An 11,972-nucleotide genomic window follows, 5' to 3' on the forward strand; every position below is an offset into this window, starting at 1 on the left:
TTTGTGGAGCATATAAGTATCTTTCTTCCAGTTACGTTTATCTCAAAGCCATAAATATTTCGTATTAATTGGGTTTTCRCTCTCTCCCTTCTCCCTCTCTGGTGGGGAGGGGGTGAGGGAACGTTGTGGGCACAGTTCAAACCACGACAGAAGGGTAATATAAAAGGGGCATCACAAAGACTACTGTGCTACACCGAGCTGTGTTGAATGTTTCATCTTTTCTTTTTCAACAATAAATTGTTTCAAAAGGTGTCTAAGGGTTCCATGCTGAGATAGAGGCAGTRTAGTTCAATGGGGAATTCACTTTTCCATATGATTCTAGCATTTGTAAAAATATTAGCATAATGAATTTTCTGTCGTGCTTTATTCAGAGAATCAGCTGCACAAGAAACACCTGAATGATTTACATATTTTGGCTGCTGTGTGCTTCAGTGTAACAGAATTTTTGCAGTGTTTTAAGTAGGTCATAAAATATAAATTATGAATGCTGATTTTTGTGGCAAGGGTTACATACCACAGTGGAGTCAGGCTTACATAGGAAGCAAGACTGCTCACTGTCATTTGCTGCCTACCCAGATTTGTAGTACTTCATGTAGTAAAGGAATTTAAACCCTTGAAAAATCGAAAGAGAAATTCTGGCTTCCTTAGTGACTGGTTGCTTWCTTACCCTGGTCTCTGTTTGATTTTTCTCTGTACTCCAGAGGGTGTTATGTTCCACCAACTTAGAACTTCATCCTTTTCTCTTCAGCTCCTTACAATCTGGCTTTCACTCCAGGSTGGGTCAAGACCACTCTGAATAAACTAAAAACTGACCCTAGTAACCACTTCTGCCATGTCATCGTCCTCCTTCAGAAAGATGTGTTTATTCCTTATTTGTCACCTGTCTTTGTTTGCGTTTCTGAGATATTATTTTATCCAGGGTCTTGGATAACAGACTAGGTTTTAGTTTGATTACAGGTGCTTTTAATACTTTATTGATCTGTGATTTCACTATTACAGCACAAGGGATGTAATTTATTGTATACAGAGTCTAATAACTCATTTTTACAGGCACTATAAGAGTTGACATAATGTCCTTTTTGCATGTTCTCTTGGCAGAGGCTGAATTGAGAATAGTCTTGGAAAGAGGGAATGAGGAGTGGTGTTCCCCCAGATTTTCCCAGGATACTATTAGGTCTTCTAAAGACATGTACAAGGCAGCACAAAATTTCATCTGAGTAGACCTACCTGGCTACTTTTTGCATACATGTTCTCYTTGAAACTAATTGTGGGTGTGTGCATTTGTATTTGTGTGAGCCTGAAGAAGAGAAACAGAAGGAAATTGTGGTAAGAAAGAGAAAACAGAAACTTTAAATTGTCCTGTATTGTACTGTAAGTASGACTTTATTCTTTCTGTTTTCAAATTATGGCACATTTTTTTTTAATTTTTTTTTTATTATTATTTTCTGTGTTAATTGATAATGCTGTTTTGATAGATAAAACCTGAGCTCAAGATGTCTGTCTAGGCTTGGCTTGGTTTGGAAGCTAGGCTTTCTGTTCTTGGCTCTGTCAAGAGGCATGGGATAAAATATGTATACATGCTTTGCTTGCGTATGCTTGCTTGCATCTCCACAGACTTTTATTTTCTCCCCCCACTCTTTTTATTTATCTTATTGAAACATTCCTGGGCTATTTTATATGATATTTCACTTCAGAAGTCATGCGCAATTCCTGGTTTTCACAGCACCATGGGGAGAGAAATGCCCTTTAGCCAGGTAACTTCCGTGCTTACCAGTTTCGAGGTTCCCTTGAGGCATCAGTATCACTATTTAAGGATTCACTGAACAAAACATCAGCATCTTCAGGGYACATAATGGCTTCCCCTAACTTACTACTAACGAGGTCAAGGAAATCCTGGCGAGACTGCAGTGAAATTTATGGCTCATGCTTTGCGTGCCATCTAGTGGTGGGCGCCTTGTGCTGGAGGGGAAGTGTGAAACTCCTCATCCGACTGTCCCTGTAATCCATGGGGCAGGAAGACCTGGGATGAGCCCGTGACATGGGCTGCTGGGATGAGCGGAACAAGATTAATTGGCCCTGGAATTGTTGTTAATCGACCTGACTGTTCTTTATTCAGTCCTTACAAGTCACATTCAAGAATCTCTGCAGATGTGCTAATGGTTACTGAATTTGCCACAATTTAGTAGACACAATTACCCAGCCAGTTTTCTCTTCTCCCCATGCTTTGCAGTGCACATACAATGTGCATCTTAATAATCTGCACAATCTAATAATTCAGAGAACAAATCGGCAACAGCTTCATGGTTTTATTTACAATGGATAAGAACACGTATTAGATTTGCACAGATAAAAAAGGCAGATCGTTCTCCCTTTAACATTTTGCACTGGCTATCAAGTTTAGGTGTCAGCACAGATGAGAGAAAGGTGCCTTTGGGATTGCTCTTCTTTGCTGCTTTACAAAGATCTTGCCTCATTTTCTCCCATAAATGAGTGAAACTCAACCTGCAGAAAGTGGATGCAACCCTGTTGTCCCTTCAGCTACGGCACTCTGTGTAGGCTGAGAGCGATTACTCCCCATAAAAACCATCTTCCTGACTTTCAAAGGCTGCTGGACTTGTGGGGCACAGGTCCATGCCATGCACAGCTTCCCAACCAGCAAGCAGAGCAGAGATTCCTAACAGTGAGCAGGACAGGGAACMATGGACAGGGAACTCTGGCCTCTCCTGGGGCTCTGCTCTAACCCTAAACATGAAGTCAGGTCTAGCTCTTATTCCTGCTTTTCTTTCTTGGCCCTGTTAGCCCATTTATTMTTGGCCCAGGTACCAAAGCGTGTCATTTTGGGCTTTGGGCTGGTGTGTTTTTCATATGTTTCTGGCTTCAGTCTACCCTGAACATGAGATAACTTTTCTGAATCTCTTGGCTTTTCTCTCATGATGTGATGTGAGAAGGTTTTCCTCCTGCAGAGGAAGTGCAGAAGGTGACAAATGTGCAATGATGTCATTACACAGTTTTTGTGATACAAGTTCTCATTCTTTTCCGAATGCTTCTCTGAGGTTTTGTCCTTTCATACTGAGCTGTCCTCCCCTTCTACCTTCTGTATATAATCAAGGGCAGGGATTACCTTTTATACTAGCCATTTAATATACTCTTCTTCCAAATAATTTTTTAAAAAYCCTAAAAGATTGGAAATTCTGTGTTCCAACATTTCTGAAAGAAATTTACGACTATCCAAAAAGGGGTGTAGTGAGTTGAGGTTTGGTCCCTTCTGTCAGTGAGACAGAAGRAAATGCCTCATGGGAAGTTTAGGTTAGATATAAGGAAAAATATATTCACAGAAATATTGCCAAGCAATGGGGCAGGCTATCCAGGGAAGGGATGGAGTTACATCCATGGAAATCTTTAAAAGATGCAGCACTTAAAGACAAGGTTTGGTGGYGGATTTGGTAGTGCTGGGTTAATGGCTGAACTCAACAGTTTTTAGGTGTTTTTCAATCCAAGTGATTCTATGATTCTGTGGCTTCAGCCAGATGTTTGGCTGCAATGACTGACATTAATCAACTTCAAAATAATGCCTTTGTGCAAAATGTTTGCACAAAGCAAATAGCACCAGTAGATGAAGGTATMATTTATCTGATAAATTCTGCTTGTAAGGATGTCAGTGAACTCTGAAGAAAGTTCATTGGGCTGGGTGTGCACAGAAAAATTAATAGTCTTGTCTCATAATTAAGGAGATGACATCCCCCCTCCCAATTCCATGGTAAGTCTAGGCATTAAATGCCAGCTTGTGTATTTATTTGAAGACATAGTCCAGCTTTCATGGAGAAAGATGAAAAATGCATWATTTGTTGTTGTATACTCCTCTGGCATAAAGTGGGGTGGCGTACTTGTTATTTTTATAATAGTGGTGCAGTTGAAGGCTGTGTAAGAACTGTGAGTAAGATGTGGAGTGTCAGAAGACTTCATTAGGCRTGCTAAAAATGCTATCAGAAAGTTATTTGCACAAAATCTGCATCCAGAATTGCTAAAATAATTTACTAGCAGTTACCTTTYGGTCATCTTCTTCTACATCTGTGACTTTAGTGTTGTCCTTGGATTTCTTTCAAGCTTTTAGCAAGATATTTTAGTATATTAAATCTTCATGACTATTTGGTGTCACAATCTAATAAACCAGTGGGGTTTGCACTCTTTCTGGATTTGTTAATTTTTATCTCTGCATATTTAGGTATTTCTAGAAACAAAAAGGTTAGTAAAACACATCAGCATTATCATCCCCAGAAATGGGACTTTGATTTCCATTGGAGATGCACAGCCTAAACATTATGGGGGGAAAAACATGTTCTTCTGCAGAGAGGAGTAGCACTATAATAAATTAGGATTGTGTGATTCAGAGTASGAAGGTCACACTCCTGATACTTCAGTACAGAGTAACAACCTGAATCTGTCTTTAAATGATCAGCAGCCAAGAAAAAGGAATGCCAATCCTCAAGCAAAAAGGTAGAACTGAGAATGTTTGTCCTGAGGCACAGCAAGATGTGAGTTATCCTGTCTTTGGGCAAGATGACAAATTAAAGCATTTGATTTATCATTTTAATTGTAGAGACTCAGATTGGCACAGTTTCCCTACCTCTTCTTTCATGCTGAAGGGAAGAAAATTCAAATTTATGGGTCTGAATCCCAGACCCATAAACATGATTTCCTAAGGAGAAGATCCYACCGATGTTGTCTGCATGGACCTGTGAAATTAGGAATCTGAACATTATTGTAGGACATACATAGGATTTCTTTCACTAAATGAAAACCAAAGTAAACAAAAAAATAATGTAATAACAAACATTCTAATTAATTTAAGCATACTGAGTTTTAATAATTTCTGATTTTGATAATCTGAGGTTTGAAATTAGCTTTTTGTTTTTAAAAAAAAAAAAAACAATGCTTTATACATATATATATATACATGCATATCTATATTCCTGGCCTGCTAACATGACACTTATATTCTCTTCAGAAACCATGAGCTGCCATTTTCATCAATATGTTAATCATAGGCATTATTTATGRAAGAGATGAGCAGAAACAGAATGTCAAAATGCAATAACCATCTTATTTACACAAAAGAGATTAGCATTTGAGATGAAATATTTACTCTTACATTGACGTGCCATAATTCCTGGTGAAATAACTGTCTACCTCAGATTTCCTGGCTGTAGAAAAGGCTCAGTGGCCTCTGGCCATCTCACTTGCTCCTCTTTGAGAGGATCAGTCAGTTATTTTTATGTTTTCACAGTGCTTTGAAACATTAAATTTAATCTTTTATATTCCCTTAATGATATTTGTCAGTGCTTGTTGTTATAAGCAGATGTGAGAGTTTCGTCTCACAAAGGAGAGGAAATTGATCTCCTTTGATTTAATACTATAGTGGGAAATAATGGCTATCTAAGGAAAATGATACTTGAAGGCAAGTTAGTGCAGAGCAGATTGTAGCTCTGGAGGCAGTGGTAACCAAAGCTGGATGTCAGAAAAAATGGTCTGGTGGGAAAATCCTCATGTGAAGTAGACAATTGTTTCTATGGGCCATGGCTTAAGGACTTTTCCATGTAAATCAATCATTTAATCACTCTTCAAACTATTACCACAAACCCCTACAKGGGGAAGAAGACCAAGAGGCACCCTGCTGTTCTGAGGAACTTTCTTCCCTGTCAGCTGATTAACAGCACAGATGGAAAAAGGGACTCTCTTTTCCCAATAGTATTTGAAAAAACAGATTTTCTTTTTCTTGGTGGTTGATGAATGAGTTGCCCCAGAAGACTCACCAGTCAGGAAAGAATGTTTTTCATTTAAAAACCGTGGKTGCTTGCAAGTAATTTTATGTGCCCGGTTCAGGTAAACCAATGTGTGTGGGCGGCCTGGAGCAGGACGTCCCTCCCCAAGGTGACATCATTAGCAAAATACACTTTCACTGGTTCTGTCCATGATATGGTGTCACAACATCCCCTCTGTAAAGTGAACATCTGCTGTCTGATAGTGAGGTATTGAACCCTTCAGAAAACCGAGTAATGAAACAACAGGAGCTCTTKTAAGATCAGCTGCAGGCATCACAACCAGCTCTCTATGTCACAAACCAATTCCCCAGAAAAAGGATTGTCAGCTTCTCTGGCCACCAGTTTAAACCCTGAACTGAGTGTGATTGGTAGGCCTGTTTGTGTAGCTATTAGTTTCTTTGAAGCCAGCCTTCACAGGATGGATTCTGGCACTAGGATGCCTTCAGGGATTGTGTCTTCCGACTAGGTCTCCTCTAGAGAGTAGTATTGATGCTGTCCCCCTTGATGAAGAGGAGAACCAAAATGATTCTTCATTAAAACAAGATGTTCTGAGCAAAGTGAGACCAAGAGGGACATCCTGGAAATATCTTTCAAGGAAGACCTTTTCTGAATGTGGTCTCCAATAAACCAGACATCCCAAATAACCAGCAATCRTATTCTTGACAAGGTAAGTAACTTAATTATGACTGAAAAGCTTCCCAGTATTCTGTAACCAGGTATGCCTTTGTCTATGGAGAAACATTCAGGAAGATCCCACAAATGCAGATATTGACTAGTTTTGTAGGAGTTTTAATAATCTCAAAACTCAACAACTATTCAGTTGTTCAAATTTCCTCCATAAACTTAAAGCTCACACTCTGTATAAGACCAAATGACACCTCAAATTGTTAACAGTTTTCTCTGTGATTATGGTCAAATTATTAATCTTATGTGAGTTCTAAAGGACATCAGGAATATTTGTGCTAAAGAAGCTCATGAGCTGAATGCTCTTTTTTTGGACAACTTTGTTATGCTCAAAACCACATTCAAACTAAGGTGGTGTTTGATTAGGTGGCATATTCATTAGATCATGCATATTTGTGGTGCAAACACTGTTCTGCCCTGATGGCTGTCATTTAGCTTGGGGAGGGTGTAAAGCTGTGTGGTCTCCAACCTTAGGCTTTAAAAACAGGGCTGAATAAGGTCCTGAGGAAACTTTGTGTAGCCTCACAGCTGATTAGGCTGGARTTTGACCTAGAAACATCTCGAGACCCCTTCCAAGCTGACCTTTTGACACTGTCATCCCAAGGTTTTTGTTGGCATCAGCTGAATTACCATCACTTCTCTAGTGAGTCAGACATGAGTACCAGATGCCCACCTATTATTTCACTCACCCTCCTCCACTGGACAGGGGTAGAAAATAAGATGAAAATCTGATAGGTCCAGGTAAGAACAGGGACACCTTTTACCCAGTTAGTGCCACAGGCAAAACAGACTTGACTTGGGACAAATTGATGTAATTATTTAAAAATAGATTATCATGAGGAGAAACAAAGACAAAAGCTAAAAGACCTCCCCAGTTTCTTCCCAGATGAACATCTCTCCTTCAGTGTCAATGTTTCTGCCTCCTTCTGCCCCAAGCAGTGCAGGGAGGTGAGGAATAAGGGCCGGGGTCAGTCCATAACAGTTCCTTTGTGCTTCTCCTGCCTCCTCACCCTTTTCTGCTGCTCCAGCACGAGGCCCCTCCTGTGGCACACAGACATTCAYAGCTGTTGTGCATAATTTTTTCCCTGTTAAATGTGTTCTTACAGGGTCACCGCTGTCTTGGCTGAGGGATTGGCTGTACCTCATAGTGGGTGCGCTGTGGGTTCTGTGTGGGGCTGACTCATCCTCCTTCTACAGTGGCCACTCCTGCAGCACGTCCTGCCAAGACTTGTACCTGGTACAATTCTAAAATTGGTTGCTCCAAGACCAGAAGGATTACAGAGGAAGGAACAGGAAGTGGGGACATTTTTTACATTTTTTTCCCACAATGGGATCCTTGTCCCAAAACTTCATGCTGATTTCAAGATGAGWATGCTTTCTTTGAAAGCTTCAAAGTAGTAGATGAAACAATCACTTTAGAAGACCCAGGTGTTTTTCTGAAAAGGTCAGAATTGTTTCAGTGAGCTCTCTTCCCCTTCTGCCAGTCCTTACAACTTTTACAAGAAACTTGAATAATTTGTAATAATTGGCACACAGTCRTTAAAAGTACTTACTTTTTAATAATGTATTAGTTAATTTTGGAGAAATACAGCATTATTTTTTCACTGGTAAACTTAGTAGCACTAGAGTCTGTATGAACATATGTATACAAATACGCAAGGAATGGTGTAGAACTTGGCTTCGAGCATCAGTTGAGTTAATAGACTTCAAGGTATAAATAAGCAAACATTCCAAATGGTATTTCAGGTATGCTGTTCTGGCAATGAATTAAGATGCTAGGAATCCAGACTCTATCAAAACAGCATGAAAGTGACATAAAATTTGACGTACAAGCAAATTAAAAATTCAYCGTGATCATTCAACAGTGGAAATTATCAGTGAACCCGGTGTTATGAATATGGAATACTAACTGTTTGTAAAGAAAAAGCATTTCTGTTGATAYATTAAGAGAGAAGGAATGGCTTAATTTCATTAATCTTCTCTTCACAGATGTTGTGTGCAGAGCTCTTATATCCTTGGAGCACTGCTGTATCAGTCCCTGGCAATCTGTGCTGCTCTGTAATGCGGTGAGCTTGAGAATGTGCATACATTAGAATAGTACTGCATTTTACATGTTGTGTAAGCTGAGTAACATTCCTACTTTCTACAAGTGTCCTAAAAAATAAATGAATGTCCATGGCGTAGTCAATTTGCACACAACATTTAGCACATACAGAGAGGGGTACATTCTAACACTTGTCTAACAGGATTGTCTATCCACATCTAATATGGGACACATTGTTCTCCAGGGCTGACAAAATYCCACTTTTATTTTCCAGGTATAAAAGTGTACTTTGCTTCATGAGCAATTGCTTCATTTTGCATGTTCAGATGCAGGGGGAAAGAATCCCCCAAACACAGAAATGCTCAAAACCCATATTATATGAGCAACCTAGAGTGTGCTGTGCTGTTTAACCCATGCGGTTACGTGGAGTTAAAGAGAGACATGTCGCCAGTTCCCTGCTGCAAGCACCACAAGCACACCTTTAAAAATTGTGTTTTACTGCTCACAAAGTTAGGAAGCCAGGGCAGGAGGTCAGCTGGGGATTGAGAGGAGCCCAGGAGGTCTGAGGGAGCAGATGAAGGGGTGGAACACCCATGGTGYTTATACCGCATTCCTGCTGCCTTCAAGGCAAAATATTGCACTGGAGGATAAGACCTGTGCAAGCAGCATTTGCACTTCAATTCCATCAAAGCTGTTTACATTTTTCATGACCTTGCCTGATACTCTCTTTTTGTCCCTGCTTGGCAGGCTCAGCTCCTACTGAAGCAGCTCCTGCTTAGACCATTTTTATAATATTTTCATCTTCTTTCTCTTTTTCAGTTTATATACTCTTTCCCTCCACTTTTGCTTTAATTTCTCTCTCCTTTGATGTGCCTCTCATAGTTGCTTTTATTTCCCTAGCTTTCACCTCTGTATGGTATGCTAACTTTTCACTTCTTTTCATCCCAGCAACAAACAGATGTTCYTTCTCCTCCTCCTCCTCTTTCTCCTGCATTTTTCTTGTATACTCTCTTCTCCTCCCCTATGCTGGAAATTGAACTTTTTCTATTTTGTTAGCTGAATGTTAGAATGGACAAGTAATCTGAACTCAGAAGTGGGGTGACAGGAAATTAGGGTGTTACACAGAATGAGAGACAGCAGGTACAGTTGTACTGCTCAAGGCTGTACTAGACCTGTGCTATGAGAATATAAAAGGCAGCAGGATTTTAAAAATGCTCCAAATCTCTTATTAACCTCATCCATTTCCTTGAAGAACACTGTGTGCTGGGGATTTTTATTCTGAAAGCAAGACAAGTTCTATAACTTCCTTGCTTTATTAAGGGACTTCCCGACGCATGCAGGTCTCATTTACATCTCTTTTTAAAATATGTTTTAAGGAGACAATCAAAGGCTAAAAATGACTGCATGCAGAAACATGCCAGTCAGGTGTAACCATGCTTAAGAATCTCCCAGAAAAGGGCCAAACTTTCCAGATTGTCCTGCTGTTCAGCTTGATTTGATAATTCCAGAAAGCATGCTTTATCATGGTGAGTTGCTGGGGACTGCAGTAAGAAATATCCCCCATATTAAAGGGATAAACAGGAAAKTGATCAGGTAATTTGGTGGCCTTGACTGAATTTGAACTGGAGCAATTCCTCTGCAGGCTCAGCGTCACTCAGCATCAGAGACTGGTGGAGGAGCTGGAGGGAATCCTCCCCATCCATCTGCTACCAAAAGGAAATTTGAAAGGAAGACACACAGCAGGCTACATGTGGCATGCTCTGTATCTTCTCATATTAATTATCTGAGTCTATGACAACATGGTTATTTCCTTAATCAGTTACAGGGAGCTATTTAAATCTCTTTGTTTTTGAAATCAACATAGATAAGTGTAGTCACTGAAGAAAAGATTTATTTCTTCCAATTTCCTGCACCATCCCATCACCATCTCATCTCATCACAGCTCACAATAGGTGATGTTCTCCAGGCAATAACTGCATTTTTTTTTTTTTTTTGCATTCAGGGTTCAGCTAAAAGAGCACTGCTTATCCAGAAAGGGCTATTCTTTTCATAAATTGTATTACACAATCTCAGATTATACAAAACTTGAAGTGTTGATGCTTTCTACAGCTGATATTATTTTAGTATACATCTCATGATAGTAAAAATTTGAGATTAGCTACATGAGGATGACAGATTTAAATTAGAAACTACATTTAAAAGTAGTAGCATTGAAGATCTCAATTGTGAATGTGGCTTTAATATGCAGACATCAGAAGACAAAATCAATAAAGATCTAGTACCTAAAAAAGAATAAAAATCTGCRCATGAATTTTTTAAAAATTAAGGTTTGAGGTGAGGAGTTATTAAGCATRACAACAGTCAGCCGTTTTCTCCATCAGAGCTCCCTAATAATGGCTTGTATAAATAAACATTTTTTATGGGTAGGAAACGCTCCTTTTAGTGTGTCCAGAACAAGTGCTTTTCACAAGCACATCAGAGTATGTCTGGTGCCTCAGAACAGCTCCCTGAGCATGTGGGTTCATTGCCGTTGTTCATTGTCCTACSCCAAAGATGCCCTTCTGGAATTTTTGTAATGGAGTAGGAAAAAGTGCAATGCTGTGGAGACAATCTTCTCCTTTTTGTGCTTGAGCATGGATCTAGTCAGATGTGTTTCACTAAGAAAACTGACAGTTTATCCACTAGTATTCACTGACAGTTTATCCACTAGTTTATTCACGAAAGAGCAGTTTTCTTTGGAAAAGTCTTCTCTGCACAACCACCTCTCAAACCTCCATAGTCCTCCACAAACCGTTTTTTTCCCCTTGCTCATTGGGGCTACAATGTACCAGCCTAAATTGTGAGAAAAGGACTTGGAGTTGTGAAGGGACTGCTAAGTTGGGTTGTTACATCTTGCTACCCAGTTGCCTTTACTATTAAAACTTGTGCTAAGCATAAGCAAAATAAAATAGGATCACCTGGTTCTTCTTTACATAGGGGTAACTTGTCAAAGTCTTGACACACACTTTGTAAAACCACATCACATACAAAATTAGGTTCAGTAAAGAGTAGCTAAACCCAGGTTTTTTTTCTTGCTTTGATAAAAGTCTACAGATTTTTCAGTTTCTAATTTTAGCTCTACAGTTTACAATAAATATCCAGAAAGCTTTATTTATATWTTTTTTCTTTTGGGGGAAGAAGTATATTTAATGTCATGTTTTCTTATTAAAAAGTCAGCAAGTGAGAGATACTTATTATTTCCTTTATTGTTAAACATGTGTTTGCAGTGTGGCAAACTTTTAGGGTCTTGTTAAATGTGCGAAGAAAATCAAGACTAGATTGTCACTCAGTCCCACAAGTTCAGAGGACCTCAAGGTATTTATTGCAATAGAATGACTAATAAATTTAATCAGTTGTTCAAGTTTACTTTGAGGCCTTATAAGATT

Source organism: Malurus melanocephalus, unplaced genomic scaffold (genome assembly GCF_030028575.1).
Source record: "Malurus melanocephalus ecotype Western Australia unplaced genomic scaffold, MMel_1.1 scaffold_80, whole genome shotgun sequence".
Taxonomy (NCBI): Eukaryota; Metazoa; Chordata; class Aves; order Passeriformes; family Maluridae; genus Malurus; species Malurus melanocephalus.